Source organism: Culex quinquefasciatus, chromosome 1, assembly GCF_015732765.1.
Source record: "Culex quinquefasciatus strain JHB chromosome 1, VPISU_Cqui_1.0_pri_paternal, whole genome shotgun sequence".
In the NCBI taxonomy this organism is placed as follows: Eukaryota; Metazoa; Arthropoda; class Insecta; order Diptera; family Culicidae; genus Culex; species Culex quinquefasciatus.
Window position 1 is genome coordinate 66,321,779 of NC_051861.1, and position 13,709 is coordinate 66,335,487.

Sequence of the window (13,709 nt, forward strand, 5' to 3'; positions counted from 1 at the left end):
CGGTGGAAGATGGTGCTGCTAAATAGGTAGGACCCGCCCCGCTGGAGACAGTTACAAAACGCAGCTGCTTATTAGATTGCACCGTTTTGCCTCCTCCTCCTTCAGAGGCAGAAAATAAAAAAAAATTGAACCGGGCTTTTCACGGAGGGGTCAAGCTGCAGCAGAACAAAAACATTGGGGGCTGTGATAAATAAATAATACCTTGCGACTGCAAAGCTCCTCTTCCGCGAGATGCATCTGTCAACAGGCAAAACTAGCACCGTCTGCCACAGGAAGAATCTGGAGATTGTAGAGCTTCCGTAAAGTTGAATGATGGTGGCCATACCGGCAACGAGGATTCCTCTTCTGACTTCTTCTGTGACAGGTGCAAAAGCCGATCGCGAAAAAACCTCCTCCAAATTCTTTTGCAAACCACATCCCCCACATAAACAAACTAATACACACGCAATTACTGATATAAAACACATAAACAAAAACAGCACAGCCTGCCGGGTTCACTCCGCACCGAATTGAAGCCTCAGTTTCCATCGGTGGCCAACTCTGGCGGTGGTGAATCTACTTAGTTTTCCTTCTTCTAGTGCAGCGATTCTCAACGGGGGTACCGGGGCTACTTGATTTACATGGTAGGGGTACCAGCCTAGAAGAAGGTTGAGAATCGCTGTTCTAGTGCACCAAAATGGTGACGCAAAAATACACAAGATTCTTGCTACAAATCGTTCTTTCCACGGTAAAACGACAACCTCCACTTTTCCCTCACTCACTACACATAAACAAACACAAATACATACGACTATCGACACATAATGCACCAAAATGCACTTTTTCCCGATTTACGAAACAAAAAACCACAGCACCGGTTTGTTTTGATTCCTGTTTTGACATTTCGCCGTGTGTGCGAGTGTAAGCAGCAAGTGGGAGAAAAGCGAAAAGAGAGAGAGCGTGCACGCACAGTGAAAGCGTACTGTGAAAAAACATTGTGTATAAATTGAATTAATTATCAACATTGATATTTAAATTGAATCGATTTATGTATTGAGTTTTTGCCATTAATATTCATTTTATATTAATGCCACAAAACTCAGTAACAATGTGTATTTTTATGGGACACCAGTTATATCTATTTTTGAAGGTTTTTGTTAATAACTTTCAATCAATCTGTTATTAAAATGATGTACTGAAAGTCAACAATATTTTTAAATGTAAATAATAATTAAAGAGGTTCATTAAATATTTAAATAAAATTTCACTTTATTTGATATTGCAAGTTACATAGATCGTCAGTTTTTCAATGTAATATAAACAACTTTTTGTTGGAAAAAGTTACATTGACTTTAACATAATCTACTTCTAAAAAAATCAATTTATAAACTTAAAAACGATTCATGCCCAAATTCTTTAAAACACTGAAATAATAAAAGCAAATCAATTACTGAAGAAAGATGATGTTCTTTCTTCAGTTGAATTATTCGCTCAAAACCAAAATCTTTCTTTGAATTAAGTTTTTAAAGGTACTCCTCATCTCAGCTTAGGACAACTACTATACCAATATAATACGGCAACAACGTTAAATAAAAAAAAATCTCTTCACGAGAACGTCTTTAAAAAATATTTAAACAATAATTCGCACAAAATATTCTAGTGACTTCCCAGAAAAATATTTTCGAAGCCATCTGTGATCAATATATCTTGGTGAAAATTCAATTAATATAAAATTTATGACTACATTGATTTGATTTGAATAAAATATATTCGCAAAATTTACAAAATGATGTTCGAACAGTGATAGGTTCACCTTAAAATAATATTTTTCGTACATACCTGGTTAATCCTCTTCCAATCCATCCAACCAAAGCATGATTGCATCGCAGCTAATTTGTCTAATTAAACAAAATGCCAGATGCTGAATGTCCCGAAACATGTCCAGGTTGTGGTCCTGTTGAAGAAAACAAAACACAAAGTATCAATTCTCAAACAGAATGTCCAGGGTTTTTTTATCAAATAATCCAACATGATATTATAAAAAAAAATAGAAAAGGAAAGCAAATAATACTTATCTGAGTCAAAAAATCGTTGAAATACTTCTTCCTACTAAGTATTTAGAAGCAGCATGTACCATCGATTCAGATGGACTCCACTCTCCACCTTCACCGGGAAACTGCCCGCGAGTCGCCCAATAGATTACCTCCTCCGAAATAACCTGAGAAAGATTCTTCCTTCTGTCACGGACACCCCTTAAGGGATAGAAGCAATGTCACATTGTCACGTCCCTGCCCCTGCCACACACTCACAATAATCAATTAAAAACGTAAACAAACCCCAAAGCACAGTCACATGAACAATCGCAGGCCGCAGCCAGCACCAACGCGGATTTGTCAGTTTTCTCTCGCTCACCCTCCGGAAACACCAAGAAAGTTTCATACAGTTGTAATCACCCGTTCACCAAGAATACCTCAAACGTAAACAAACACACACGCACACAATCGCGAATTCGCGAAAACAATGTTCCCCCACAAATCAGGATTCCAATCACGCGACACCAAAACCAAAACAAACTTAACCAGCGGTGTTTTCCTTCACCGAGAACTCCCGTGTCCTGTCAAATCCACCGAAATCGTTCCGGCGTTGGTCCGTGTCAAGACAGCACCTGCAGGAGGAGAAGGAGGAAGGAGGCCAAGTGACATTAAGGGCAAGAGGATTCCTCTTCTGGGGGCAGCTGCTTGGCCTGAACATTCCTTGCATCCGCCAACACTGAGCGGAACTTTTTCTTCACCCCCAGCCACCAAAACAGAAGCAATCACTTAACCACAATATATCGCGGCTCCCGAAGGCCACGGACCGAACGAACACACACTCCCTCGGCCACAGAACGTACTCACAACCCGCGGCGATTCGCGGACTACAATTTATCCGTGGAAAACTACTGCGCGAAAACGTAAACAAACCAGCCCGCCACGAACGCAAAAGCTGTCTGTCTGCCGATTGCCGATTCCTGTCACGACATGTCTCGCGCGTTGCGTGCGAGCAGTGAACGAAAGAAGAGAAGAGAGAGAGCGAGCGCGTGGGCTCATTTTTGCACTTTTCGATGAAATTTTATGTGCGGTAAAATACTGTTTAATGTGATTAGTTTAACTAGTGTATTAAAAGTAAATTAAAGTGCAAAAAAACTCAATAAAAATTTCCATTAGCAAAAATGGCATTTTGTGGAGGAGTGAAAATTTTGCTAAGTCCAACGAAAACATGATGAAACATAATTGTATCATCTCATAATTGACAGGTCGGTTTTTTCTAAGTCCCAAAATAATTGGGCATTCGAAATTCAGCTAAGTCCAGCGAAAACAAGATAAAACTAGAAAATATCATCTCTTGATGGAGAGGTCGAATTTTTCTAAGTCCCAAAATAATTTGGCTTTCGAAATTTTTCTAAGTCCAGCGAAAACTTGATCAAACATCAAAATATCATCTTATGATAGACGGGTCGAAATTTTTTCAAAGTCCCAAATAAATTAATTTTCGAAATTCTGCTAAGTCCAAAAATATCAAATAGAAATGAAAATAAAACATTTGATGATCCACTGTCTAGGAACATAAAAAGTATCATGAAATTCGGCGGCAATTTTTTTAAGTTTTTGGAACAAACAAAAATCATGCCATGTTCACAAAAACAACTCAAGTTATTTTTTTGTTCGTCCCATGATACGACTTTCTGCCCGGGGATCAGAAAATTACATCTTACGGTAAACTTGTCGTGTTGCCAAAAACATGAAGATGACATGTTTCCAGAACGCTTGACTTAAGAGATGTAGAAACATAAAATGTAACATGAGTTACTCTACGAAACATCAAAAAAATATCAAACCAAGTTGTCATTTTGAACTTAAAAATATCATGTCATGGTACCGAAAAATATCATTCAGGAGCATGAAATAATCATGGCCAATTCTGCTTTTTCCTGAAAAAAATGGTGCGAAAAAATATCATCCAGAAACATAAAAAATCAAGACAGGTTCAGGTTTTTGCCAGAAAAACACTGTTCGTAAAAATTTCATCCAGAATCATTAATGTATCATGAAAAGTTGTGATTTGTGAAGAAATCTTACAAATCCATAATTCGCAACTTCCTATGATACAATTTTATTTTCAGATGGTATCTTTCGACAGAAAACTTAAAAGGGCTTATTTTTAAGCAAAAGTCCATCGCACTATCTGAACTGAGTACACCCTTACCAAAAAACATGATTTTCTGAGTTCAATATCTCACTTTTCATACGATTTTTTGAGTTCAACCCATATAACCATTTTTAAGCTTGTAGTACCTGAACTCAAAAAAATCGTATGAAAAGTGGGATATTGAACTCAGAAAACCATGATTTTTAGTAAGGGTGTAAGCCCAATACACTGTTTACAAAAATAGTCAGAAAGAGAGAGAGAGGCGTAACATGCGCGCACAGTGAAAGCGTACTGTGAAAAAACATTGCGTATAAATTGAATTAATTATCAACATTGATATTTAAATTGAATCGATTTATATATTGAGTTTTTCCCATTAATATTCATTTTATATTAATTCCACAAAACACAGTTACAATGTGTATTTTTTAAGGGACACCAGTCTTATCTATTTTGAGAAAGTTTTGTTAATAACTTTCAATCAAACAGTTATTAAAATGATGTACACAGAAAAAAAAGTTGAATTTTGGAACGTTGAAAATTTGGTATGTTGAAAATTACCTCTTTTTGACATATATTACATAAAAATGTTTAAAAATGTGAACCTGATGAATATTCATCAATAACTGATGAAAATTCATCATTTTCTGTGGTAAAACTAATCATTTATTTTGCCACAACATCTGTCACCATTCCCTGATGAATATTACAATCATTTTTTTCTGTGTACTGAAAGTCAACAATATTTTTAAATGTTAAAAAATATTTGAAGAGATTTATTAAATATTTAAATAAAATTTCACTTTATTTGATATTGCAAGTTACATAGATCATCAGTTTTTCAATGTAATATAAACAACTTTTTGTTGGCAAAAGTTACATTGACTTTAACATATACTACTTCTATTTATAAACATAAAAACGATTCATGTCTGTTCGGGCCGAAAACTGTCAGCCCGAAGAAAATTTTACAAGTGAGCAGTGTCCAACCCCACGGCTACTGCGATCGACGACAAAGTTGGCAACCACGCGCCGTTGACGACGGTGCGTGAGCGAGAGAGGAGACAACGACGAAACGACAACGATCGAGAGGAGAGATTTTGGCGCGCGAACAGCACGAACGAGAATTTTTTGCGCGTCGAGTCGAGGACCAAACAAGTTCGCCGCAAGCAGCCGAAGCGATCGGACGGAAGTTACGTCGTCGCGAATCTACTCGAAAGAAACCTTAAGTTTAATTAGTCGATAAATAGATGTAGTTAAGAGAAACTCGAGTGTTTTAATCGGTGTTGCTTGTGATAGTTCGACCCTCCCAAGTGGTTCCCCAAGTCCGCCGGAATAGTGCAAAAAATACAGTCCACAAATCGAAACTGGACATGGTCCAAACGAGCCGGATCTGGTGAACCGGAAGTGCGGGGTAGTGCCCAGGACAAAGGCGGAGGGTCGTTTGTATCGCGGCAAGTGGACAAGTTCGCGAAAAGTGCGAAAAAAGTGAACGCCGCGAGCAAGTGAAAAAAGCCGCCATCTTGGCGAAAGTGAACGAGGACGCCATCTTTGTGAAAAAGTGCAAAGTGTGAGAAGCGATGCGTCCAGAAAGTTCTTGAGTGGAAAAGGTTCTTGAAGAGGAACAAGTGGCAGGTTCCAGAAGCGGGACCAGAAGAGAAGTGACGATTCGGATTAGAGGACACAATTTCCCCCCAAGCATCGCGATTTCTGACTTGGCCGATTTCCGTGTTTGGTTCGGACACAAGGCTCGATTGTTGGTGTCCCTCTAATGCCGAAAAGTGCTTCAAAAGCTCCTGCAACATCCCCCGGAAGCAGCGCTGAATTTGGAGATTCAGTCACAACGTCGACTCCTGTAGTGAAGAAGGAGAAGAAGAAGTGGAAGTTGCAGGACAAGATCAAGATGGAGATCGAGACGCTCGTCCACCGCCGAGGCCTGGCCAAAGGTAAGGTCACAAAATCTTGAAAACTATTCGCCCTACGGAGACTGCGGAAGTCCGCCAGCTAAGCGAGCCGCAAGTCCACGTCTACCTCAAGAAGTTGGAAACTGCTCAAAAGGAGTACATGTCCAACCACGAAAGCATCCTGGCCATGGTCGACATGGAGGGTCGTAAGCAAGCTGACAAGCACTACGAAGAATTTGACGACCTCCATGACAAAGTAGCCCTCATGCTCGAAGAGCAGTTGCTCGGGTTCAATGCCACAAGGGCAAACGGAACGCTGAACGCAACTGCACCCCCGCAAGCCCCTCAACCCCCTGTCATTGTTCACCAGCCATTGAGAATGCCAATCCCCTCGTTCGACGGCCGCTACGAGAGTTGGCCGAAGTTCAAGGTTCTGTTCAAGGAAGTGGTCGACAAGGCGCCCGATCCGCCAGCGGTGATGCTCTACCATCTGGAACACGCGCTGGTGGGGGGTGCAGTTGGCTCGATCGACGCGAAGACCATCAGCGAGGGCAACTACGCTCATGCCTGGGAGATTCTGGAGGAAAAGTACGGCAACAAGCGTCACACGATCGATCGGCACATCCACGGTTTGCTGAACCTGTCGAAGATGACCAACGAGGACCACGTCGAGCTGAGAGGCCTGGTGGATGAGTGCACAAGGCACGTCGAGAGTTTGAAGTTCCTGGGACAAGAGTTCACGGGAGTATCGGAGCTGATCGTGGTCCATCTGCTCGGCGCAGCGCTGGACAAGGACACACGGAGACTCTGGGAGTCAGAAGTCAAGAACTGTGACCTGCCCAAGTACGACAAGATGCTTCAGTTCCTGAAGGCCCAGTGCTTCGTCTTGGAACGCTGCGAAGACCTGAACCAGAAGCAGCCAACGGTCCAGCCTAAGCCGGTCGTCAAGTCGACCCAGAAGTCGTACGCCATGTCAACGTCAGAGTTCGAGATCACATCGGAAGACAGGTGCGACATCTGTGGCAATGGCCACAAGAACCACGCTTGCCCAGTGTTCAAGGAACTTCCGATGCCGCAGAAGCTGGTCAAGGTTCGGGAGCACAACCTGTGCTTCAACTGTCTCAAGAGGGGACACCCCAGCAAGAAGTGCACTTCACCTGGGACCTGCTCGAAGTGCAAACTACGCCACCACAGTCTGCTCCACTCGGAAGGAAGTCCAAGGCCGGAACGGAAGGTAATTTCTCAAGTGCCCCCGGAACAAGCTCCGGAGGTCCAACCTGAAGAAGCAGCTCAACTGACAACCGCCAGTTGCCACAACGTGACGCCAACCCAACAAGTGCTGCTTCTCACGGCTGTGGTGGACATAATGGACAGAAACAACAAGACCCACCCCTGCAGAGTTTTATTGGACAGTGCGTCACAAGCCAACCTGATCTCGAAGTCCATGGTGGAGTTGCTGGGCTTGAAGCAGTTTCCGTCCAACGTCACCGTGGCAGGCATCGACAACACGAAAACCCACGCTTCAACTGCCAGCGTGGTCCAACTACGTTCGAGGTACTCCAGCTTCAGCGCCAACGTCAAGTGCTTGGTAACGGAGAGGGTCACGGCCGACCTTCCCACATCCGCAGTGAACGTCCGCAACTGGGAACTGCCGCCTGGAGTACAACTTGCTGACCCGTCTTTCCATCAGCCAGGAAAGGTGGATCTACTGCTGGGTAATCAGTTGTTCCTGAAGCTGCTGTTGCCCGGAGAGGTCCAGTTGTCGGAGCACCTGCCAATGCTACGCGAGACTCAGTTAGGCTGGGTCGTCGGTGGCGTGTGCGATGAAGAAGAAGAAACAGCAGCAGTGGTTCACTCGCACATGGCCATACTGGAAAACTTGAACCTGGAAGCAAGCGAAAGTGATGTGAAGGTGTGTAACGAACAACGTGAGTGTGAGTTACATCTCGAAGAAGCAGCCAAGATCATCGAAGATGATTTGAAAGTCGACAACGTAGTGTTCGCCTCCGACGGCGTCTCGCAAACGATCAAAGAATCGCAGCTAATCCAACTGTGCAAGACAGGTGGATTCGAGTTGCACAAGTGGTCGTCGGAATGTTCGGAACTCTTGGAGACCATTCCGGAAGCCAATCGCGAAGAACTGGTCTGCGTTGAAGGAACTGGAACCAAGAAGGTAATCAAGGCTCTGGGTCTGCTGTGGAACCCCACAGCGGACGAACTACTTTTCGCGACGTTGCCACCTGTACGAGGCGGGCGTCAAACGAAATCGAAGGTGCTCTCGCTCGTCTCAAGCATCTCGGACCCGGCGAGATTGACTGCGCCGGTGTTCATCAGCGAAAGGTTGGTGAGGAAGCTTGTCTGGAAAAAGGAGATTGGATGGATTCAAGAGATACCAGAAGAGGTGGTGAAGGAAGACTTCCTGGATGCGATTCGGGACATCGACAAGATTCGAGTGCCGCGTAGGGTGGTGACTGCGAACGCCGCTGCTGACGAGCTGCACAAGTACGCCGCCGCGTTGAAGCACACATACAGAGCGTGCAGGTACGTAAAATCAGTCATCCCAGGGAGCTCCGCAGAACTAAATTTGAAGCTGGTGCCAAAGACGGTCAACACGATTGCACGGAGTGAGCTGCTAGCCGCGCGCTTTTCACACATGCTGGTCAAGAACGTCTTGGTGTCTTCCCGAGAACTGCTGTGCATCTACGCCTCCGTCGTACGGTTCGGCCTCACCTGCAAGAAGAAAGTCAAGAAAGGGCGGGCAGAGCAACACTGGAGGCTTGCCGCCAAGGTGACCAGCCGAAGACTTGAGATAATAACGCACACTAACCTGGATCTGGGCAACATAGTCCGAGTCGTTGACTTGCGGACACGTCGCGATGTTTTGAAGCGGCCGATCCTGTACAACGCCGCTTCCGGTGGGGAGGATGTTCGGGCCGAAAGCTGTCAGCCCGAAGAAAATTTTACAAGTGAGCAGTGTCCAACCCCACGGCTACTGCGATCGACGACAAAGCTGGCAACCACGCGCCGTTGACGACGGTGCGTGAGCGAGAGAGGAGACAACGACGAAACGACAACGATCGAGAGGAGAGATTTTGGCGCGCGAACAGCACGAACGAGAATTTTTTGCGCGTCGAGTCGAGGACCAAACAAGTTCGCCGCAAGCAGCCGAAGCGATCGGACGGAAGTTACGTCGTCGCGAATCTACTCGAAAGAAACCTTAAGTTTAATTAGTCGATAAATAGATGTAGTTAAGAGAAACTCGAGTGTTTTAATCAGTGTTGCTTGCGATAATTCGACCCTCCCAAGTGGTTCCCCAAGTCCGCCGGAATAGTGCAAAAAATACAGTCCACAAATCGAAACTGGACAATGTCCAAATTCTTTAAAACACTGAAATAATAAAAGCAAATCAAATATTGAAGAAAGGTGATGTTCTTTCTTTAGTTGAATTATTTGCTCAAAACCAAAATCTTTCTTTGAATTAAACAGTTTCTTAAAGTACTCCTCATCTCAGTTTAGGACAATTACTATACCAATATAATACTGCAACAACGTGAAATTTAAAAAAAAAGCTCTGTACGAGAACGTCTTTTGAAAATATTGAAACAATAATTCGAACAAAATATTCTAGTAACTTCCCAGAAAAAGATTTTCGAAGCATTGATTTGGTTTGAAAAAAAAATATATTTGCAAAAGTAACAAAATGAAGTTTGAACAGTGATAGGTTCACTTTAAAATAACATTTTTCGTACATACCTGGTTAATCCTCTTCAAATCCATTCAACCAAAGCACGGTTGCATCGCAGCTAATTTGTCTAATTAAACAAAATGCCAGATGCTGAATGTCCCGAAACATGCCCAGGTTGTGGTCCTGTTAAAGAAAACAAAACACAAAGTATCAATTTTCAAACAGAATTTCCAGGGCTTTTTTATCAAATAATCCAATATGATATAATAAAAAAAAGGAAAGCAAATAATACTTATCTGAGTCAAAAAATCGTTGAAATACTTCTTCCTACTAAGTATTTCGAACCAGCTTGTACCATCGATTTAGATGGACTCCACTTTCCACCTTCACCGGGAAACTGCTCGCGAGTCGCCCAATAGATTACCTCCTCCGAAATAACCAGAGAAAGGTTCTTCCTTCTGTCACAGACACCCCTAAAGGATAGAAGCAATGTAACATTGTCACGTCCTTGCCCCTGCCACACACTCACAATAATCAATTAAAAACGTAAACAAACCCCAAAGCACAGTCACATGAACAATCAAAGGCCGCAGCCAGCACCAACGCGAATTTGTCAGTTTTTTTCTCGCTCACCCCCTCCGGAAACACCAAGAAAGTTTCATCCAGTTGTAATCACCCGTTCACCAAGAATACGTCAAACGTAAACAAACACACACGCACACAATCGCGCATTCGCGAAAACAATGTTCCCCCACAAATCAGGATTCCAATCACGCGACACAAAATCAAAACAAACTTAACCAGCTGTGTTTTCCTTCACCGTTCCGGCGTTGATCCGTGTCAAGACAGCACCTGCAGGAGGAGGACGAGGAAGGAGGCCAAGTGACATTGAGGGCAAGAGGATTCCTCTTCTGGGTGCAGCTGCTTGGCCTGAACATTCCTTGCATCCGCCAACACTGAGCGGAACTCCCAGCAGCCAAAACAGAAGCAATCACTTAACCACAATATATCGCGGCTCCCGAACGCCACGGAACGAACGAACACACACTCCCTCAGCCATAGAACGTACTCACAACCCGCGGCGATTCGCGGACTACAATTTATCCGCGGAAAACTACTGCGCGAAAACGTAAACAAACCAGCCCGCCACGAACGCAAAAGCTGTCTGTCTGCCGATTGCCGATTCCTGTCACGACATGTCTCGCGCGTTGCGTGCGAGCAGTGAGCGAAAGAAGAGAGAAGAGAGAGAGAGAGTGAGCGCGTGGGCTCATTTTTGCGCTTTTCGATGAAATTTTATGTGCGGTAAAATAATTTTAATGTGATTAGTTTAACTAGCGTATTTAAAGAAATTAAAGTGAAAAAAACTCAATAAAAAATTTGCATTAACAAAACTGCCATTTTGCGGAGGAGTGGAAATTTTGCTAAGTCCAACGAAAACATGATGAAAAATAATTGTATCATCTCATAATTGACAGGTCGGTCCCAAAATCCCAAAATAATTGGGCATTCCAAATTTTGCTAAGTCCAGCGAAAACAAGATAAAACTAGAAAATATCATCTCATGATGGAGAGGTCGATTTTTTTCTAAGTCCCAAAATAATTTGGCTTTCGAAATTTTTCTAAGTCCAGCGAAAACTTGATCAAACATCAAAATATCATCTCATGATAGACGGGTCGAAATTTTTTCAAAGTCCCAAATAAATTAATTTTCGAAATTCTGCTAAGTCCAAAAATATCAAATAGAAATGAAAATAAAACATTTGATGATACACTGTTTAGGAACATAAAAAGTATCATGAATTTCGGCGGCCAATTTTTTAGTTTTTGGAACAAACAAAAATCATGCCATGTTCACAAAAACAATCCATGATATTTTTGTGTTCCTTCTAAGATGCGATTTTCTGCCCGGGTTAAGAGATGTAGAAACATAAAATGTAACATGAGTTACTCTACGAAACATAAAAAAAATATCAAACCAAGTTGACATTTTAAACTTAAAAATATCATGCCATGGTACCGAAAAATATCATCCAGGAACATGAAATAATCATGGCCAATTCTGCTTTTTCCTGAAAAAAATTGTACGAAAAAATATCATCCAGAAACATAAAAAATCAAACCAGGTTCAGGTTTTTGCCTGAAAAAAACTGTTCGTAAAAATATCATCCAGAAACATTAATATATAGCGGAATTAAAAGGAACAACTCGTCTCTTTGTATTCACAGTAATGCATTCTGCTAAAACGCTCAACCTAACCACAATTAATGTATCATGAAAAGTTGTGATTTGTGAAGAAATCTTACAAATTCAAATTTTGAAACTTCCCATGATACATTTTTATTTTCAGATGGTATTTTTCGACAGAAAACTTAAAATGACTTATTTTTTAAGTAAAAGTGCATCGCGCAATCTGAACTGAGTACGCCCAATGCACTGTTTACAAAAAAATAGTCACAAGAAGTTTTTTTTTATGTCGAAAACTGTCATCTGAAAATATAAAAGAACTATGAAAACAAGTGATATATCGGTATTTTATTTTAATTTTCTGGAAATATATAAATGTACAAAAGACTAATTTATTTATAAAAAAAATTGATTGTTTTGTTTAATTTGGGGTTAACATTAATAAGCATGGGTACCATAAACGAGATGACTTTGATTGATGCTGATTTTGTAAAACGAAAGTATGAATGAATACGAACGAAAAAAAGCGTAATCATACAGTTGGTGTATTGTTCTATTTGAAATGATTAATTGCATATTTTTAGATTTCTTTTTATTTTTGCCAATCAATAATTCTAAATTACTTTTTCAAAACCACCAATGCGCAATGGGTGTCCTTTGTACATAGGACCTTTCTAAAAAGTAAGCGAGAATTACAAATTGCAAGAAGTTTTTTTAAATGGTAGTTTTAAGGGTAATATCTTAAAAATTAACACCATGAATGTTTTCAATTAAGACCCATTATCTCAACAAAAAATCCAAACGGGAATTGACATGTTTTGAATATCCAATTGATACAAAGTGATATGTTCACATAACAATATATTTTAAAATACCTTGTAAATGATCTCTAAATCCATCCAATCAATTCCCTTTGATGAATACTATGATATGATGATGGTTGTCCAGAAATGTCTGTCCTGTGAATGAGAAGAGAACACAAAGTATCAATTCTAAAATGAAAATGCAAATCATTTTTGTAAAGATACTCCACCTTTACAATAATTATTAAATGTAACTACTACAAAATGAAAGCAAACAATACTTATCTGAATAAAAACGAGAATTCCGTTGTCGAAATGACCGGATTTTTCCAATGAAAATGATGGCGACCGGAACGATGGAGGCCCTAAAATCTTCCGGTGGAAGATGGTGCTGCTAAATAGGTAGGACCCGCCCCACTGAAGACAGTTACAAAACGCAGTTTTCTATTAGATTGCACCGTTTTGCCTCCTCCTCCTCCTTCAGAGGCTGAAAAAAAAATTTGGACCGGGTTTTTGACGGAGGGGACAAGCAGAACAAAAACTTTGGGGGGCTGAGATAAATAAATAATACCTTGCGACTGCAAAGCTCCTCTTCCGCGAGATGCATCTGTCAAGAGGCAAAATTAGCACCGTCTGCCACAGGAAGAATCTGGAGATTGTAGAGCTTCCATAAAGCTGAATGATGGTGACCATAAAGGCAACGGAGATTCCTCTTCTGACTTCTTCTGTGACAGGTGCAAAAGTCGATCGCGAAAAAACCACCTCTAAACTCTTTTGCAAACCACATCCCTCTTATAAATAAACTAAAACACATGCAATTACCGACATAAAACTCATAAACAAAAACAGCACATCCTGTCGGGTTCACTCCGCACCGAATTGAAGCCTCAGTTTCCATCGGTGGCCCACTCTAGCGATGGTGAATCTACTTAGTTTTCCTTCTTCTAATGCACCAAAATGGTGACG